The sequence below is a fragment of the Lissotriton helveticus genome, chromosome 1_1, assembly GCF_964261635.1.
Source record: "Lissotriton helveticus chromosome 1_1, aLisHel1.1, whole genome shotgun sequence".
Classification (NCBI taxonomy): domain Eukaryota; kingdom Metazoa; phylum Chordata; class Amphibia; order Caudata; family Salamandridae; genus Lissotriton; species Lissotriton helveticus.
The window spans coordinates 1,917,114,899-1,917,137,397 of NC_136057.1; positions in this window are offsets into that span (position 1 = coordinate 1,917,114,899).

The following is a 22,499-nucleotide window of genomic DNA, read 5'->3' on the forward strand; positions in this document are numbered from 1 at the left end:
GACAGAACAATTTAAACCATACATTTCACCAAAACACATTTACCACACTAAAACATTTTATTAACTAAACACATTCCATGTATATGACCAGTACATTTCAGTAGACAATCCTGACTCATTTTGCAAATACATTTCCAATTTGCACCATTATTTCTTTGGGCCACATTACATCCAAAAATGAAACACAATAGAAAAAGAAAGAGACTCAAGAGGCTTGTAAATCTGGCCAAGAATGTATGCAGCAGTCAATGTATACTGACTGGAAAATTATTAAGAGAGACATATGATGAGAAAGAGAGGAATAAGATGTCAGAGGAGAGACTAAAAAAAGAAGGGTCACTATTAGGAGACAGAAGAAGACAATAAGGACAGAGGGGGACTAAAAGAACAGGAGGGAGTATGAGAAAAAGTGGCACTGTCCACAAAGACAAATTAAAATAAGGAAATAAATTAAAATATCAGAATAGAGAGAACACTATAAGCAGAGAGAGATAGACTGTAAGAGAAACAGCAGAGATTATAGAAAAAGAAGCAAGTGTACATCTTTAATCTTCACAGACACTCAGTGTGATTTTAGACAAAAAAATTAAACCATACATTTCACCAAAACACATTTACCACACTAAAACATTTTAGCGACTAAACACTAAATATATTCCATGTATATGACCACTACATTTCAATAAACAATCCTGACTGATTTTGCAAATACATTTCCATTAGTTTTTTTGGGCCACATTACATCAAAAAAGGAACACAATAGAACAAAAAAGAGGCCCAAGGGGCTTGTAAATCTGCCCAACATTGTATACAGCAGTCTATGTATACTGAGTGAAAATAATTAAGAGAGAGATATGATGAGAGAGGAAGAAATAAGAGGTCACAGGATACACTATAAAAGGCCCACGAGGGTTGTCAATTTGCTCAACAGTGTATGCAACAGTCTATGTATACTGAGTGAAAATTATTAAGAGAGAGATATGATGAGAGAGGGAGGATTAAGAGATCAGAGAAAAGACTATCAAAAGAAGGGACACTGTTAGGAGACAGTAGGACACAATAAGGACAGAGGGGGACTAAAAGGACAAGAGGGAGTATGAAAAAAATGGCACTGTGAAGTAAGACAAATTAAAATAAGGAAATAACGTAAAATATCAGAATAGAGAGAACACTATAAGCACAAAGAGATACACTGTGAGAAAAACAGCAAAAATTAAGGAAAAAAGAGCTAGTGTATATCTTTAATTTACTCAGAAACTCAGTGTGATTTTAGACAAAAAAATTGTAAACCATACGTTTCACCAAAACACATTTACCACACTAAAACATTTTAGTGACTAAACACATCCGATGTATATAAGTACTACATTTCAGTAGGCAATCCTGACTCATTTTGCAAATACATTTCCAATTTGCACTATTATTTTTTCACCAACATTACATCCAAAAATGAGACACAATAAAACAAGAAAGAGACCCAAGGGACTTGTAAATCTGCCCAAGAGTATATACAGCACTCTATGTATACTGACTACAAAATTGTACATTTAGAACACAAGCCTAATTCTAAACAAGCAACACTATTAGGTATTCTACAACTAGAAAAAAGTGACTGCAAACATTCTACATTTATTTGTACTGCACTTTATTAAACAAAGATGACTAACTAAACACATTAACTTATCAAATGATTTTATCACAATAGTTATCCAAATGCAGACAAACTCAGAATATAATTCTACAAACTTGACAGGAATAAACACATTACTATTACTAAAAATAAAATGCAACACATCCCTTACAAATAATGAACTCACCTTTCAAACTTATTGGAAGATTAAGAAGAATGCCACACACACAGCAGAGAGTCTCAGACAGAATCTCTATGCTTCAGTGCGTGCAGCAGAACCAAACAAATGGCACATTTTTCCTCTCAATTTACACATATATACACATTAATAACAAATCAAATTCCTTCACACAATAATTCATAACCAAAGACTCATTTTCATTGGTTCAACAATTCGAACCTTTCCAACTGACATACCTTTCCACCCTCCCCCCAGCTGATCATGCAAAAGTTAACTGTCAACAGAGGTCAAAAGTTCAGCACTCTATAAAACACTGCTGCCCAACAAATTTAGACTATGCATAAGTACTTACCTATAAGTACCAATAAATACAAAGGGTATAATTAGAACGAACCAACACATAAACACATAAACTTGATAGATATTTGTAAAATATATTTTTTATTGAGTTTTTCATGCTGAGGTGCGCTCATGGCATGTTTTACAGACTTTGCCCCGTATGTCGTACGTGCGAGCATGGTACATGTATGGTGAATCAACCGTAAAAAAATAAATAGCCTCCATTAATTATTTTTTATATTCCCAGGGGACTTCATCCCCTGGGGCTGAAATAAAATGTTAGGGACCGTGGAGGGTGCCCCAAAGCCCCCACGGTCCCAGCCGGCTCCCCGTGTCCTTCGGGAGCCGGCATTGCTTTTTGTCAGAGAGAGCAGCTAACATGCTGCTCTCTCTGATGAAAAGCAGTTTGTTATGGTAGGGCGGGAGCTGCGAGACTCCCGCCCTACCATAACAAACAGCAGTGTCCCAGGGGTAGACACCCTGGGACACTGTAGGAGCCGGCCCTACGGTCCCCAGGGCCACACAAGGCTCAAGGAGGGGTTCCACGTGGCCCCCCCTCCCAACATAGAAAAGCCCCAGGGGGTGGTGGTCCCCGGGGCTGGGGGGTCCAATGTTCAATATTAAAGCCCCGGGGAGGTGGCGGTCCCTGGGGCGTGTGGGGGGGCTTGAGCCCCCTACACAGGTTTAAAAAAAAAAAAAAGAGGCCCCGGGGGTGATGGTCCCCGGGGCTGCGGGGGGAGGGGCCCTGAGCACCCCAAAAAACTTAGAAAAAAAAGCCCCGGGGGGTGGTGGTCCCCGGGGTTGCAGGGGGCAAAGAGCCCCCTGCAAACATATACCTAAAGCCCCGGGGGATGGTTCCCCGGGGATTATAAAAATTTGTGATGAAGGCAATTTTTTTTACGGTAGATTTCCCATGCGACATACGGTGCAAAGTCTGCAAGTCGTCCCGTAAGTGCAGAAAACCCCAAAAAAGAAAAAACAATAGGCATTAGGGATGATTGTAAAACCCCCTAACTAACCCAAGAGAATCAGGAAGTCCTAAAGCAAACAGCAAACATTTCCTGACAATCTACACATTCAATCCACACACATATACAAATAAATAACAAATCACATTTATTCCCACATTAAAACAAAATGAAACACACTTTTCTATTGCTTGAACTTTTGAACCTTTTCCAGCTGACAAAAATTTCAACCCTTCCCCCAACCACATTCTGCCAGTTACCATAGAAACACTTACTGATAACACAGGTGAAAAGTTTATCATACATTGTTGCAAATCAAAACAGCAAGTGTGCTTGACTTCTCAATACACCAGCTTATATTAAGTAATGTTCTTTTCTATCACTTTTTCTTAACCAATAAATCACAGGCTTTAAAAAAACTGAAAATTTCACCCTACTTTTCTACCTAGTATCATTTCAAACAACCAATCACTTCTTGCTTTTTTTTTTAAAAACTCCACTTATCCACCATTTTAGAAAAAAAAAATCTTCAAACTACCCTTTCATTTACAGAGACCATCTGAGTGCATCAAGACCTCTCTTCAACATGCTTACAGTGTGGATTGTGGGACATTTTCTGGAGTGAAAGGTACGCACAACAGAAAGAAATTCACAAACACCTAGGTTTACCAAATGTAGACATTAAATGGAGTGTACAGAGAGGGTTAAAGTGGCATCAATTAACGCCCTTGGTGAAATCCTTTATGCATCTCCAACACCCTGACCTCATAATTGTGCACTGTGGTGGCAATGACCTAGGCACTTTGACTGGGGTAGGTCTGGAAATGTTTATGAATGACACCTTTATAGAACTGATGTCACTTTTCCCCAAAACTACCTTTGTCTATTCTAATATATGTGAAAGGCAAAAATTGAACTGGTCCAATCAATTTTGTCCACAGATTGAGAAAGCTAGGAAAAGATGTGAATAAATCTGTATCTGCGTTTCTCCGAGACTATAGAATGGGGCCCATTTACCATAACAATCTGCGCTTCAATATGCATGACATCTTTGGGACAGATGGTGTACATTTTACAGATGAGGGGAACAGAGTCTTCCTCTTGAACTTTAGACTTTGAACTTTAGACTCCGCATCGGTACTTACCTGTAGGTACTAAAATATCCCATAAACACAAGGGCTCTTTTTAGAGCCACCCAACATATAAACACATACGCTTCATAAATATCTAAAAATATTTTACTTTTTCTACCTTAGGTACGCCTATGGGATGTTTTACAGACTTTGCACCGTACGTCGTCCGTACGAGTATGGTACACGTACGCTAAATCTAGCTTAAAAAAAAATACAGTTTATTACTCATTTTTTATAATTCCTCGGGACCCCATCCCCCGGGTCTGAAATAAAACGTTGGGGACCATGGGGAGAACGCCAAAGCCCCCACGGTCCCAGCCGGCTCCCCGCGTCCTTCGGGAGCCGGCATTGCTTTTCGTCAAAGAGAGCAGCTAACATGCTGCTCTCTCTGATGAAAAGCAGTTTGTTATGGTAGGGCGGGATCCGCGAGACTCCCGCCCTACCATAACAAACAGCAGTGTTCCGGGGGTAGGCACCCCGGGACACTGCAGGAGCCAGCCTTTGGGAGGTGGCGGTCCCCAGGGCCACACAACATAGAAAAGCCCCGGGGGTGGTGGTCCCCGGGGCTGGGGGGTCCATCACGGACCCCCCTATTTTACATATTAGTGCCCCGGGGGTGGTGGTCCCCGGGTCTCAGGGGGCCTTAGAGGCCCCCATCACTAATAACAAAGCCACGGCGGTGGCGGTCCCTGGGGCTGTGGGGGGGCTCTATGCCCCCCAACAATCACAATTACTTTGCCCCAGATAGTGGCGGTCACCGGGACAGTGTGGGGGGATTGGGACCCCCACACTTTTGTAATCATTTTGCCCCCGGGATTTGGTCCCCGGGGGGGCTAATTTTTAAAAAAGCACACCAGGATTTTTTTTTTTGGGCGGAATTCGCGTACGTACGCGGACCCCACCATATTTATTTTTCAGAAAGACATACATACACTGGATGATGTCATCAGTGATGTAATTTGAGATGTCATCAGTGATGTCATGAGTGATGTCACTGACCATGTCATGAGTGATGTAATATGTGACGTCATCAGCAGTGTATTGCGGGCACGCGAGTTATAGTTAGCTGAACTAACTATAACGGGGGAATTTCAATGGTTTTGTATGAGTGAAATGTCCAGCTAATTATAACATGTGTGAAACCTATGGTTTTTTCAGTGAATTTCTAAGGTTTTTTAAATGCTAATTCCTAACTATAACGTGTGTGAAACCTATGGTTTTTACAGTGAATTTCTAATGTTTTTTAAATGCTAATTCCTAACTATAATGTGTGTGAAACTTATGTTTTTTTCAGTGAATGTCAAAGGTTTTTAAAATGCTAATTAGTAACTATAACATTGCTGAAACCTATGATTTTTTCCGTGAATTTCATTTTTTTTTTTTTAAATATTTTTATTGAAGGTTTTTTTTTCCCCTTTTTTTTTTTTACATACATACAGGGCACAGCAGTATTTACATGAGACAAAACATATGATATATTAGAAAAAAATAAGGATGAGGGGTAAAGAGAAGAAAGGTAAGTATAGGAAAAAGCAAAAAAAAGAACAGAGAAAAATCGCGAACAAAGGAGATAAATAACTAAGAGCATAGATATTTGACGTCCAAACAGGATTACAATCTTTTCCCCCCCAGTTGGGCCAGCATAAGCATACATGAGTGTAACTTAGACAGTAACTGACAGCTTAACAAACTATATTATTCAAGCATTTCAAACCATACTCTCTTCTTTCCAGCGAGTAATTGGATCCCAAATATTTTTTCCAATTTTCCTTCCCTTTTTCCCTTTCCTTGCATAGATCTCAATTTCCAGGTTATATATTGATAGTAATTTAGCCAGCCATTGGTTAAATGATGGTGCTGAAGGGTCCAGCCATGCAGATGCAATACAAAGTCTCATAACTGCCATAGCTAGGAATAAACAGGGTTCCCATCTGTCCTGATGTTGACCCTCCTCCTCCTTTATTCCCAAAAGAATTATTGGGGGGGTAAGGGGAATATTCATTCCTAATACTTGGTTCAAGAACCCCTGTATGTTTTTTATAAGTGGCTGCAGATGGGGGCATGTCGCAAATACGTGTATTAAGTCCGCCTCTGAGTTTCCACATCTAAAACAATTAGTTCCTGCTGTCCCACCCCACTGGGCTAACTTTGCAGGCGTATGGCATAGGTGGTATAATGTTTTATAATGTTGCGCCTGTAGAGGTGCTGAGCATAACAGTGTATACCCCATTTCCAAAGACATATAAAAGCTTTCTTCCCTGACTTCCAAACTACCTTTCCATTTATTTGCCCATTTTTCGATATCATCCTCTTTTGAATTTAATAACTCAGCATAGAATCTCTTTATAGTGCATTCCTCGCCTGCTTCGATCACTTCCATAATTGCGTTTTTGCTAAATCCTAACGCACCACCTTTTTTGTTGTGCAAGGAACTCCTTATTTGCAAGTACTTGAAAAATTGTCTTTTATCTATTGCATACTTAGCTTGTAGATCGGAAAACTGGTAAACCCCTTGCTGACCCATTAGGTCACCTATCTTTCTAATTCCTTTTCTTTCCCATTCTATGAATATAGTATCAGAGACTACTTCCACAGGTAGGTTTGGGTTCCCTCTCAATCTAGTGTATAAGTTATACCGCCCCAGCCCGAATCTTTTAGTAAAGGCTTTCCATACAGTATAAGCCGCTAGGAGCGTTCTAAACTGTGTCCTTTTGTAGTAGTTGGTTTCAGTATATTTAAAAAAAAACATTTTCTGCTTCTGAACCCAGTAGTAAACCATAGATTGCTAGTGATCCCAACTCATTCCAGCCATCAGATTCTCCGCCCCCGGCTAAGCCAACCATATTTTGTAGAGCTGCTGCCCAATAGTAAAACTTTAAGTCTGGCAGTGCCCACCCCCCCCTCTCCCGTGGAAGTGTCATAAATCTGAGTGCTCTCCTGGTTTTCCCCTTTGCCCATATAAATCTGTTAATCATGTCTTCTATCTTCTTAAACAATTTAGCCTCGAATAGTAAAGGTATTGCTCTAAAAAAATAAAGAAACTTAGGTAGAACCAACATCTTTACTACATTTGTTCGTCCCACAATTGATAGATGTAAATTATCTAGTCTATCTAGATCCCTCTGTACTTTGTTGATTAAGGGTATTAAGTTCTTTTCCACTAGGTGGTCTAAATCAGCCGAAATAGACACTCCCAAATATGTACCTGCCTGGACAACTCGGGTATCTGTACACGTGGTGTTATGGTTTTTAATTATCTGGGTCTTGTTAGTGTTGAGTTTGTAGCCCGAGATTTCTCCAAACTTCAAAGCCTCTATTTCCACTTGGGCAATAGCCTCCATTGGTGTTGGTGTGATTACTGCGACATCGTCAGCATACGCTAGTATTTTGCAATAGCCTGTTCGAGTAGACAATGGTTTAATTATATCACAAATCTCTATTCTCCGAATCAGTGGGTCCATATACATTGCAAATAGCAATGGGGAACAAGGGCAGCCTTGTCTCGTACCTCTCCTTATCTGGAATTGTGTTGTAATCCCCGCATTCACTCGCACAGAGGCCACAGGGTGTACATATAACGCCTGGATGGCTTTAATATACTTTTTTTTTACTCCTGATCTTTCTAGAGTATGCCACAAATAGTCCCAGGAGACCCGGTCAAATGCTTTTTCCGCATCTAGTAGCATAATCGCCATTGGGTCCCCTGAGACTGCTGTGGCATCAAATAAGGTTATTACCTTACGTATATGGTGCGTGGTGCACCTTCCGGGTATAAAACCATGCTGATTATTACTCACTACTCTGTCTATTATCTTAGCATATCTTGTTGCTAATACTTTAGAGAAAATTTTAGTATCCGTGTTCATCAAGGTAATGGGCCTATATGACCCTGGTTCTTCAGGAGGCTTCCCTTTTTTTAAAATTATCACTATTTCGGCCCCCCCCATGACCTAGGTATTGAATCTCCTATTTGTGCCTGTTGCAGCATCCTGACTATGTCAGCTTCTAAGATGTCCCAGAATACTTTATAAAACTCTATTGGAATCTGGTCTGGGCCTGCAGCTTTTCCAGAAGGGAGATTCGAGATAGCGTTTTTAATTTCTTCCCCCTGAAAAACTTCCTCTAAAGTATCTGCCTCTTCATCCGAAAATCTAGTTACCGGGATTTCCTGTAAATACTCTCTTATTTTAGTAGCATCTCCCCTTATTGGTTCCTCATATAACTTCTCATAAAAGTTTCTGAACACTTCCCTTATCTCCCCTGGCTCTGTATGGATCCTACCAGAGGTATCCCTGATCTCCCTTACGGTTCCTAACGCTTCTTGCTGCCTTGTTCGAACAGCTAAGGTCCTACCCACTGTTTCGCTAAATTCGTGACATTTTTCTCTTTTTGCAGTATATAATTTTGCAGCCTTTCTAGCGATTTCTCCCTCTGCGTCCCCTTTCGCTTTTAATAGTTCCAAGATTACATTATCTACTGGAGTACCGCTTACTATACATTCCTCTAATTTCTCTTCAGCCTTAAGCACTGCCTTTGCGAGTTCCATATTTCTCATCTGCTCCTGTTTTCTCTTAGAAGAATTCAAGCTCAGGGTTTCTCCCTGGACCCCGCCTTAAAAGCATCCCATACTACCCCTACAGTAGAACTATCTCTATTAATCTAAAAAAATTCTTTGATCCATATTTTCATGTAATCCGCATATTTTTCTTCCTGCAATAATCCTCTTTCAAAAGTCCACTGTCTTTGCTCTCGAATATTTGCCGGTTTTGGTAGTGTAAGGATTAGGGGGTTGTGATCACTTAGGATCCGTGGGAGTCTTTCTATTGTTGATTCCGGTATAAGTGCATTTGATATAAAAAAAATCCAATCTCACACATATTTTATGTGGGGCCGAATAATATGTATAACCCTTATTTCCAGCATTTTTTCCCCCAGACATCAAATAGGGTATTATTTGCCACTAATCCCTGCAAAGCACGGCATACACGCCTCTTTCTACCAGAGTACATACCAAATGAGCCTAACCCCAGACCATCAGCGCCATTGATATTCAAGTCCCCTGCCATAATAATTCTGGGTGCCCAAGTAGCTAGCTCCACATCTAAAAATTGAAGAATCTCCGGGTCATCCTCAGTTGATCCATATACAGTTACCAGCGTGGTCCATTCCCCATCTATCATACATTCAACCATTGCCCATCTCCCCCATTGATCTAGTGCTTTTTTTCTTAGAAGCAGATTTTTATTTCTGGACAGTATAGCTACTCCCCTCTTTTTAACACCTTGCTGTGAACTTACTAATACCTGAAAGCCCAATTGTTTTAAATAAAATTCTTGCGAAGTCATGACATGTGTCTCTTGTAAAAAAATAAAGTCCACATTCATTTGTCTTAGAACACTGACATTTTTAACCTTTTCTGAGCATCATTTAGCCCACACACGTTCCATGTTACGTATCTAGTTCCCATAAGTAATTCATTTTTTTGTTACCACATAAATTCATATTATACAGTTTGTTTCCTTTTACCGTATTTCCCATTTCCTCACATCTATCCCCCTCACCAAGTAAATTTTTCCTTTCTTTCATCCCTAAGTCTTTTATCTTGTCTCCCTTTTCCTCCACCTCTGCCTCTGCTTCTGTTTCTGTGAATGATTCTATCGTTCGGTGCCGTACCGTGCCCTGTGCACCCCCCCCCTGACCCCTGCCCTCCCACCCACCCCTACTGACAAACAGGTCAATGGTGACCTGTGTCTGACAGCCAATCTCCCCCAGGAAGCCTCTCCCTTGCCACTCTCCCATAATCTAAATATCCTTTAATTAAACCAATTTTGTCTGGATTATTTATCCATGCTACTCCCTCCCTCATTCGCTTATTCTAAATTCTCCATTTCATTTTTTATTTTTTTGCGTCACATGAGCAGTTTGTCTGATAGCTGCAGCCCTCTCATTTTGTGCTTTCCCATCTCTTTGTGCCTTCCCCTCTTTTAAGTAAGTCAGATATTCCTGTACCACTATTTCCAAGAAGAAGACCCTAAATTGGCCATTAAAGCCAACCTTGAGTCAACAGGGAAACATCAGGTATACCTCACATCCCACATTCTGAAAAGGTATTATTAGTTGCCTCATTCGCCACCTTCTCTCCACAGTAGTGTGGCAGAAATCTGGACGGGCAAAAAATGTTGTGTCCTTATAAGAGCGCTTCACTGTTGGCTTTGCCTTACTAATCACCTCCTCTCTCAATAAAAAATTGCCCACATACACTAGGATGGCCCTTGGTTTGGTGCTTGCATTATTTTTTTTTTGCGTCAGAGGAAACCTGTGTGCGCGCTGCACCTCCTTATCCCAATCCCATTTATCCATTTCTGGGAAAGCTCCTTTCAACAATTCGACAGTAAAAGCACGTGCATCCGCCCCCTCTTTCCCTTCCTCAATCCCAAGCAGTCTAATATTGTTGCGTCTCTGTCTATTCTCGAAATCTTCGAGCTTCCACAGTACATCTGATGAAATTTTCTCTTGCTCATCTCTGTATTCCTGTAGTTTTACGACATCATCCTCTACTTTGCCTGTCCTCTCCTCCACTTCCACCAATCTACCAGCCATTTCCGCATACATTTTGTCAACCTTGCGTAGAGACCCTTGTATTTTTTTATTTGCTTGCTTGGCTCTTTGGCTCTCCCGTCGAGCCTCCCCCTGTATCTGCTTTAGGGTTGAAAACAAAAGATCAAAGCTCGCTGCGTAGTCTTTCCCCTGCATCTGGGCCTGAGCTTGCGATTTATCGGCGCCACCAACTGCACCCTCTTGGTACAACTGCGAGGTTGTTGCGTAATCCCAATCCAGTTTTTTAGCCACTCCTGCTTGTACAACACTCCCACGTTTCTTTGCTCTTCTGTGGGTCCTTCACTTGATTCTACTTGACTTACTCATTATGTTTCGTTTTAAGACGGTATTATGTTCTGACTCTGACTCGGTATCTAGCTCTGAGGTATCTGTCTGTGATACCTCAGAGCCACTTTCCGTGGGTGTTGATGTGTCGCCTAGATCCGCAGATAAGTTATGACTTGATTCCGATTCCTCGGCCTCTTCCTCATTATCATCCCTGTCATCGTCATTCCCAGTAAAAAAACAATCATCACTGGGTGAGCCAGTAGTTGCGAGCATATGTTCAATCCTGCTGCTCGTATTCCCCTTATCCATGCCCACACTTCTTGCTTGAGAGTCATCTAGAACCCCCTCTGGGACCATATCAATTTTAGCTTTGCTCGCATTATCCACTAGAATGTCTACAAAATTATTTACTGGGTCGTTTATGGTAGGTATGTCTTTTGTCTTGCTACCGGGAGATATCTGTATCGATTCAAGTGTAGAGATGCTCTCTGCCCCTTGACTCCCACCCCCTTGCTCCTTACCCGCTTGGGCACCTGCATTTTCACGCAGCTCTGTTTCACCCATTGTATCACCTATAACGCCAGACACTATATTTATCTTCATTGACGCTTGGGGTTGGGTATCAGGCGTTGTTCCTGTTAATATCGCTACCATAGCCACCGGAGGGACTTCTCCTGCAATTGTGTTTTTACGTGGCTCTGTTTCAACCATTATACCACTTATATCGCCAGGCATTGAACTTATCTTCATTAGCGTGGCCGTCTGCTCTGGACCCATTATTGCCTCCGTGGATTCCGTGGATTCCGTGGGCTCATTTCTGCTTTGCTCTTCTCTCCCGGCTCCGTTCGCTGGGTCTAAAGCTGGCTCTTTGCCTGCCATCGGCTCGCCGCTGATTCCCACCGCGTCGCTTCCTTCATCCATCTGACATATCACAGCTGCTCCGCTCCTTGGCTCGCTGACGTCATCCTCCAAGCTGCTCGCAGCCACTGAGCGTTCAGCCTCAGTTACATCTTGCAATCCAGGCCGCTGCTCTGTAACGTCCGCTGACCTGTCACAGCCATTTAGTCCTGCAGCGTTCACGCTCACAAGAACTTCCCCAGCGCTCTCAGCTCTCAGCGCCGGGAACGACTCGAACAGAGTCGGCTGCCGCAGGGTAGTTTCTCTCGGGGATTCAGAACCAGCATCAGCACATTTCGTAAGTCCTTTTCTGGTTGATTCTTTCTTTTTCCTCTTTTCCGCTTCTTTGACTTGTTTTCTCCTTTCCGTGGCGGCTAATTTCTCTTCTTCACGAGCCTTAGCAGCCTCTCTCCGCAATGAGCTCTATGCCGTGCCTTCACCCTTACGTTTGGTGGTAGCTCAGCATCACTTGCTCGCAGATCATCCTCGTCGCTTCCAACCATATCCTTGCCCGCCTTCAATACCTTTGGAGCCATAAGCTGCCCAGTGCGCCAGCTATTTTGAAGTCGCTGTAGCGCTGCCTCAACAGCTGCTCCAACCGTCTGCCAGAAGGTATATGGCTCTCTCTTATAGATAACGGTGAATTGTATAACGGGCCACTCGTTGAATTCGAACCAGTTGAGTAAGTCCTTAAACATCACGCTATAGTTCGGGTTTTTTTTTGCTCGTGATCTTTAGGGCTAAAGCTTTGGACTACAGCTTAATTAACTCCTGCTGCATGCTGCAGTTTAATAGCATATAGCATGTCCCGGTATCACTGTCCTTCTTATCAAAGCCAAGTCTCCCCGACTTTTTCACCGCGGGAGAGTGATCGGGTGCTGCTGCCTCCTACGGTCTGTCGGCGGCCATCTTGCCTCCAGCAATCCGCGAATTTCAAAGGTTTTGTAAATGATAATTTTTAAATGTATTTATTATTAAATTTCTTTCTTTTTATACTAATTTCTTACATTTTTATTATAAATATTTATATTTATTTTATTTTTTAAATTATATTTCACATTCTTAATGTAAAATATTAACACAACTAAAAAAATATTTGTTTTATTAATTACATTTTTTTATAATATATTAAAATAAAATTTTGTTATAATTCCTTTTTCAATTTTTTTTTGATAACCTTACTGTATGCGTAGGGTGATCGCACCATACTTTGTATGGCAAATCGTACTCTGCGTGTACCCGCGCATATGTTACGAATGCGCTTTGTGTTACGAGTCGTATCAACGCTTCCATGTGACGTCATGTACAGCGCCCCGTGCGCGTACGGTGTGAAAGATTCTAATTGTTTAAAAACATATATTTGTGTATTCAATGTACATACCAAGGGAAGACATTATCTGGGTTAATCATGAAAAGGCTTTTTTTTTTTACTTTTAATAAGCGTATATTACTTTTGAAAGCAATTACAAAAATCGCAACGGTATATCGTATGTACTCTCACAGTAAGCGCAATGTAAACGCACCTTAAGCCTATGCAAAGCCATGTGACCATAAAAGGAAAGTTTTGATTGGTTCATAATACTTCCTATTTCAACTGTTGAAAGACCCTGCCCATTTTGATCATTCTGCTTGGACTTTCTCAGGAGAAGCATCTATTCTGTGGAGCTGTAGTCCTTTAGAACCAAACTATACAATGGCAGCTCTTTTTGAGACTTCATCAGAACATTCCTCTGAGGAAGAATTTGTTGCTAAGCAGCCTCAGAAAAAGTGAAAAGAAGCTTTCATTTGGAAGTTTTTTACATATCCTGAGGGACAGAAAATGGTCAATGCACCGAAAGTAACTTGCAAGATCTGTGAGGTTACTCTTTTCAGGGGTGACTCCACTAAAAAGTACTCTTTCGGTACAGCCAGCATGGTTCGCCATGTCAAAAATTTGCATCCATATAACTATGCAAGGATGGCAACACAAAGGTTGCAGGAGAATTCTCAACCTGCAGTTCCTAGTACCTCAACTGCACCACCACCTCCTCCGAGCAGTCCACATCCTATTATTGTGCCACAGTTTGCGGATCTCACAATTCATTATAAATTTTGCAAAGAATTACTTTGTTACGGTGAGCAGTCTATTGACCTCATTATGAAGAGGAAAGAAGAGCACCGCTGTCCAAGACATTAATTTCTTTTTCTACTTTTTTATTCCTGTTCCACAGTTTTTTTGTTTCCAGTTCTATTTCTTTGGTTAAAAAAAAACTTGTTGAAAAAAATACAAAAAAATAGAAAACTAAAAACACACACAAAACAGTTCTTTTCAGAACTACCTTCACTGTTCAAAGAAAGAACTAGGGGGCCCATTAGGATGGCTGGGGATTGCCCCCGCCAGGCTGGCGGTAGCCACCACCGGCCTGGCGGGTGTCATCCGCCCGCCATCCTCTCCTGAATGCCCCTCCGGCCACATTAGTATGGTGGGGGACCGCGGCGGACGGAAAGACCGTTCGCCGCTTTTCCAGCCCGGTCTCCTTGTAGCCGGGGCGGAAAATGTTTAATATGGTGGCGGTGTCTATTAGACACCGCCAGCCGTATTACGATGGGCCAGGACAGATGCCTTTCCGTGGTGGCAATGCCTCCACAGAAAGGCATGCGATCTTCACTTTGGGGGCCCCCTGCGGGCCACCAAAGTGAAGGAGGGGTGGGGGTGCACACGGGGTACTTATGGTACCCCCCTGCATTTACATAAACAAAGCGGCAGGCACCGCGCAGTGCCTGCCGCTTTGTTTATGTAAATGCGTCACATGCATGTTTAGCATTGTGGCGGGCAGTGCTGAGTGCACCACCCACCACAATGCTAAACATGCAGGATGCGCCCGCCACAGTGGAAGGTGCATCCTAATACCCCCCACGGGACCCCCGCCCTTATGGCAGGCAGTCCCATTCAACGATGGGATGGTGGGCGGACTAAGTCCGCCCACCATCCTAATGGACCCCTATATTTCTATGTTAGTGTGTAAAAGTTTGTCAAAATGAATGTGTAGTTCATAAATGAATGAATGAATACATTAGTAGTGTATGGTAAATGTGAAAGTGCCAAGTAAGAGTGAAAGTGAGAGTGTCTGGCTGAATGTATAGCAGCTTCACTTTAGAACAGTATATAGATAAGCACATACTGCTGAATGGCTCACTACAACATTGAAACAGTAGTGTGAGAGTGTTTGGTGAAAGTCTAATGATACAGACTGGGGAATAAAAGCTATAAAAGACAAGTTTGCCAGTGCATAAAAAAATACATATGTAGTCTATAGGGGTTTGAAGCAGTCCATGCCCTAATGCCCACTTCGCACCATGAGTACTTGGGTAGTAGCTGAATGATTACAATTCTGGAAGCAGTGTCTCAAACCATTATTATTATATAATAATACATTTATTCTTGTAACATTTCATAATTTAATACAGCTTCTAAAATAATTTCATCAGATATTTCATTTTCCTGGTTATCAATTTCAAAAGGAATCTGATGAATCACAATCTCATCTAATGCTTCCACAAAAGCATCATCCAATGTTTCATCAAGAAAATCACAGCTGATATCTCAAGCATTCATTTCTTCCACTTCATTAACATTGCTCATAAAAGATATGTTCATCTCTTCTACGACAGTGTTAGTATTTTCAAAATCGTGTTCTATATTGTTTTCTTGATTTTCCATTGTAAATGTGTTATGCGGAGGTCCTTCTACAAAAACATAAACACTTTATTTTATATGTTTTCCTAATAAAGAACACAAAACTATCTTTATCAACTAATTAGCCCTTTAAAAAATATTATATAAATACCATTCTCAACTACTTTATAACATTATATAATTATAATTATCTATATGAATGTTCAGTTTTAAAATTTGTTAAATTATCAAACCAGTCACTGCTTATCACTAACGGAAAAAACCCAGGCTGTTATCATAAAATGCAGTACTAAAAAAAGGACAATATGTCTATTCACCTTACCTGGTCCAAACTAGTAAATGTGCTGTAGTAAAATGCAAAGAATACTGGTAATCTCAGTATATTTATATTTTAAGTTTTTCAAACGTATATAAAAGATACAAACCATCTTTGAACACTTATGTACTCCATCCATGTTTTGTTCTTTCACCTCTGTAGAAGCACACTCCATTGGCCATTCTTATCAGTTATTTATACTTATCTTAAAAATAATAAATAATAATACAATTATATATTATAAAATTAGCATCTGTGGAAGGCAAAAAAATACAGTTACAATATATCCTTTACAACACCAAATAATTTGTAAAGCATTTCATTTGTCTTTTTTGCTGTTCTCAGAATATATTGAATTTCACTAGAAATAGTGAGTTCAATAGTGCTCATCACATAACAGCAGGCAAAAAAAAAGACAATCAATAAGATTATCTTAAAAAACCCATTCAACATTCTCAATAACAATAGAAAAAATTGAAATAACACATATGATAAATGTTTTTTTCAAACAGCAATTTCTTATGTAACTATGAGATATCTCAACGAATCTTAAAATACCAAAACACTAACATTAATTTTCAAAGACTGTAAAGAAAGTTACTTTTAAATATATGCTGAGAAAATATACAACAAATAGTCCTTAATAGTTTTATACACTTTTCCTCATGGCCAAATAGTACATTTCAAATTCTTAGTAAAGAAGTTCCTCAATAGTAATCCTCAGCATCCGTCTCCCACCTTTCTGATCCAAAACCTCTGACATCATTTGCAACGTCCCCCAGGGATCATCCTTCAACTTGACGCTATTCAACATCTACATGGCACCCTTACACAAGTGGCCCACCATTACAACCTCAATATTTTCTGCTAAGGCAACAACACCCAACTCATCTACTCCCTCACCAAGGAGCCACGCACCACTGAAAGATGTAACCAAATGCATAAGGATCAACTCTTTAAATCTCAACTCGGACAAACACCTACAGCGAGTCCAACAATCAAAACACATCCGCCTGTCTGATCATCAATGTCCCCTGCCGCAACCACATCCCCCACCACCTGAGAGACCTACACTGGCTGCATGTCGACAAGAGGATCACCTTCAAGCTGCTCACCCTCACTTACAAAGTACTCTACAACACCAGTCCAACCAGCCTTAACAGCAGTAATCCTGAAAGGCCAAATTCTGTTCTTCAGATTTGGGCTTTAAAAATATTAGGTAAGAATTTGGTAACTCTTTATGCAAATGTTCTTTAAAAACCAATTGACTATCATTACTATGTATGCAACCTTTCAGATATTTTAAATAAACAGTGTAATGTCCAGATGTTGTAGAAGGTCCATCATGAAAAATAATTGCAACAGCTACAAAAGTTCTTCCTGATATTGATACTTGAGCAGCTACAAAATTTTTAATGAAAGTTTCCAATTTTCTTGCATCAGCTCTACAACGTTGCAGCATTAAAATGACATACTGTCCATATCTTTGTATAAATAATGTTGATGACATTTCTGATTTACATTGTCTACACTCCATGTTTTGACTTGCTCCTCTAATTAGATTGTTAAAAGGCACTGATTCACAGTCAGGTAAAGTCAAATATATGAATCTTTCACTGTCAATGTTACTGCTACATGTAAACAAACAATTTTCACAGTCATGCTGCCATTTATAAGAAAGGCCAAAAAGAGTTTTAATATCTATACCTTCATCTTCCAATACAACAAGCATATACATTAGAAATTTGTGACAATCTTGCTGAATATTCTGCGTAAATTGAGTAGAACCAGAACATATGTCCAAAACATTTCGAATATCAGAAACACTTTGTATTTTACTTTTATTACTACTACATTTCTCATAGACAGAATACAACAACGAACAGAATCTTTCTTTCCGATTTTCAACAGTTTGTTGTTGCAAACTTTCAAGAAAAAAACAACATTAACAACTACATTAGCATAGCAGTTGACACCAGAACTATTTTCAAACTGATAATCAACATTCTCTTCAACACTGTCTTTTTTCTTTTTGCCTCCAATCACAACTTCATCTTGTTCTTTTTCTTTCTCAACAACTTCACTACAGATATTCTCAAATCTTCTTTTTCTACCTACCACGCGCTTTTCAAATATTGGATATTGATCTAGATTGGGTGCAAATTTTCTTCTTAACCTATTATACTCTTTCACACAACTTGCATCTGCACTAATCTTCGTCTCATCAAAATCAATCAAGTACAATCCAGATAAAGTTCTCACTCGAGACAAAGCAACATATGCCATACCCTCTTTAAACACAGTACTTCCAATATTCACTAAAGCACTATCTACACTTAAACCTTGAGATTTATGAATGGTCACCGCATACGCCAAAGAAATAGGAAACTGTTTTCTGCGAACATACAAATCTTTTTTGTCAGGTCAGACCTTTGTAAGTCTACCATGGAGAGACGATGGAACTTACGACAATTAATCGATTCTTTCAAAGCCGCAGGGGCTCAGGTTTTCCTGCAAGAACCTGCATGTTTAAAAGTTACTAAAGCTGGTCATACATACTTTCTTAACCAGGTTAAGGAGGCAGAAATTGTGTTAGAAAAAATTACTAATGTTTAACCAGGTTATGGAGGCAATAATTGAGTTCGGAATTTTTTTTCCTTAATGTATAAAATACAATAATTATGTATGCACATTCTATTTGATCACTGACGTAAGGTCTGACTAAAACAACAAATCGTTTATTTGTGAAAAGGGGGTTGAGAATGACACAATTATTCAAGTAGGAGAGGGTTATGCGGATGGCTGCACCCTCAAGAGGCTGCCCAACCAACGGCAGCAGGTATAAAGGGGGGGTGTTTTCCTATGGTACGGGGGGCAGTAGCTCAGTACTGGGGAGGGAGGGAACGAGGTATGGGAGGGATGGGAGGGAGAAAATTAAAAATGGCATGACAAGTCAAAAGGAAGACAAAATGATGTTAGCAGAAATAAAACTAAAAAGAGTGATAAGAAAGGGGCAACGATTTCTATTTTTTTTTACTTAAAATGACGTACTGTAGTTGTCTTGCATGGAATGTATCAGGCCTGAATAATAGGACTAAAAGAAATCTAGTCTATCAAGAACTGAAAATGTATGATGCACAGTTGGCGATGCTAACGGAAACACATATTTGCTTTAAAGATAAAAAAACTTTTGAATCAATTGGGATATGAATTAGTGGTTTGCAGAACATTAAATGCACCAATAAGAGGGGTTGCAATATTAAAGAAAAGACATTTGCGGGGGGAAGTCATTAAGACGGCGGCAGATAAGGGGGGGCGCTGGACAATAATGCAAATGCGGATAGAAGACAGTATGTAGGTTTTTTGTGCTATATACGGGCCAAACAAAGATGAACCACGCTTATATGACTGGCTGAACATAGAATTACTATCATGGGAGGGTGAGCTTATCCTGATGGGAGACTTTAACTGTGTTTTAAACTATCAACAGGATGTAACGAAGAAAGGGCTATCCTCACGTATGCGGAAAAACAAGAGCAGCAATACTAGAACTAGCTAAAATACATAATATAAAAGACATATGGCGCTGTCTTTATCCATGCGTACCAGGATACACATGTCACTCGTTCCCCCATAAACTTTGTTCTAGGATAGATCTGGCGTGGGCTTCGGAGGAACTAATGAGCTCAGGACATATGCAGATTATGCCAAAAATCTCCTCCAACCATAATCCAATTATATTCACATTTGCAGTAGCTCCAAGCGTAAAAGAGGGACGTCCTTTCACTTTCCCAAGATATTTATTATCAGACGAAGTGTTTGTAACATCTCTCAAAAAACATATAAACGAGTTCATCACATATAATTTGGATACGGCTAGTGTTCTCTTCGTGTGGGATGCTTGCAAGGCTTCCTTTAGAGGAGTAACACAACAATATATTTTTTAACAAAATGCAATAAGAAAGAAGGAGACAAAGATACTGACGGACAGTATCTTACATATAGAGAAAAAGCTAGAGGATAGTCTTAGTGCTGGGTTGATGAGCAGATCAGAAACCAGGTCATTGGAAAATAAACTTCTGACTTTAAGATCAAACATTAAAAGCTCTCTCAGAGAAAAAAATAGTTGTAAGATTTTGAAATATAAACTTTCTCAATACGAATGTGGAGATCGAGTAGGAAAGCTTTTGGCATATAAGGTGGCCGAAGACCGAGCATCAACACTAATTAAATCAATAAAAGGCCCTAACGATATCCTGTACTCACAGCCTACACAAATAATGGAACAATTTGCTTCATACTATGAAAAATTATACACTCCAGAAACCGGGAATATAAGAAATCAGATTCAATCTTATTTAGATGACAAACTCCCTGTAAAAGAATATTTAGATCAGGATACCCTTGATAAGATAGAGGAGAATTATACAATAGATGAACTACGCTTAGCAGTGTTTTCCCTCCCATCTAACAAAGCCGCAGGGGAGGATACACTTCCAGTTGAATTGTATAAAATCTGTGCGGAAGAAATATTACCCCTCTTCTGCTCAGTCGTGAACTCCATTGGCACAACAGGAAAGGCCCCGGAATCCTGGAAAACCGCTAAAATCATGTTTTAAAAAAAAAAAAAGAAACCACCGACTGAATGTGGGTCATACCGACCAATCTCTTTAATAAACACCGATGCCAAAGCATATTCCAAGTTACTATCAATGCGATTGGCTCCCTATATGCCATATTTAGTTAATGAACAACAGCATGGTTTCGTAGTTGGAAGAGACATCACCACTCATGTCAACATGGCGATCACGGCATTCGATGTAGCTGCAATTAATCTTACCCCACTCGGTATGATTCTTTTGGACGCAGAAAAAGCGTTTGACCGAGTGGGGTGGGACTATTTGTGGAAAGTGCTAATTCAGTTTGGATTTAAAGACCGGTTTCTTAGAAGTGTACAGGCTATTTATAGGGATCCCAATGCTAAAATTAGTTATGCTCGGTTACTGTCACCAACCTTCGCAATTTCTAGGGGGACTAGGCAGGAGTGCCCGCTTTCACCCCTGCTGTTCGCTCTCTCAATGGAACCCTTTATTAATGCTTTGCAAAATCAAGACAAGATAACTCCGGTAAAACATGAACATAAAACTCTCAAAATAACTGCATATGCAGACGACCTAGCTATTTATACCACAAACGTAAAGGACGCTCTAATTGGAATAACAGAGGAAGCAAAGAACTTTGGCGATATTTCAGGCTATAAGCTAAACCTTAACAAAACACAAATTATTTTGAATTATCAAGCTGATCATACAATTACAGGAATCTGTGACTCGGCCGTGTATTTAGGGGTGAAAATCTCCTCCAAAATTAATGAAATTAACAAACTAAACTACGAACCCTTACTAAAAGAAGTTACTATGGTGCTTAAAAAATGGCATAAAATCCCACTTAACATCTTGAGCCGAATCAATTTGATTAAAATGAACATTTTGCCTAAATTTATATACCTCTTTCGTTCTATCCCCCTTCGAGTTAATAATATATTTTTTAGGAAATTAGATGGAATCTGCAGTAGCTTTATTTGAAGCTACAAAAAACCTAGAAGATCAATGGCCTTACTAAAACTACCATTAGAAAAGGGGGGACTGGACTTTCCGGATTTCAAGTCTTATTTTTTTGCATCATTTTTAGGTCGGCTTCAGAGCTTATTAGATAAAAACCAAACTTTCTTTTTTTATTAGTTTATGTTAGGCACAAACTCAAATCAATTTTTAGCAAGAGTACAAGACCCAAACTTTTTTAAACGAGTTAAATTTAAGACAGCAAAAGATGATGTAGGGATTTTTAATTTGATTTTGAAATACTGTGATACTTCTTTTTTCCATACAGACTTACCACTCTGGGGCAATCCTGGGCTACCTGCTATCTTTAATGATAGGATGGGGAGGGAATGGGCCACTTACGGAATTAAGACATTAGGTGACTTATACGGCTCAGATGGTTTCCTCCAGTTTTTAACTCTACAACTGCTATATAACTTACCGGGTGCAATGACATACAAACATATGCAAATTAAAGATTACCTAATACGGAGAATGAAGTTGAAAAAAGTTGCCAGCTCGGATATTTGGGGTTGTTTATAAAGTACTAAAAAGAAGTCGCTAATTAGTATGGGATATAAACTTCTAAGTCAGCATAAGGCGTATGACTGCCCAAGATTGTCACAAAAGTGGACGCTAAAATTAGGAATTAATGTGACACCACAGAATATTTCTAATGCTTTCGTTAACATCAATAAATTAGTTCACTCCTCCAGCCTAAAATTACAACTATACAAGACGGTTAGTCAATTATATCATACTCCGCTAAAAATATCCAAATGGTCACAGAATAATATAAATAACGATCACACTAAATGCCCTAAATGCGATCTGGTGGCAGCAGATCTTATTCATATGATTTATTCTTGTCCTA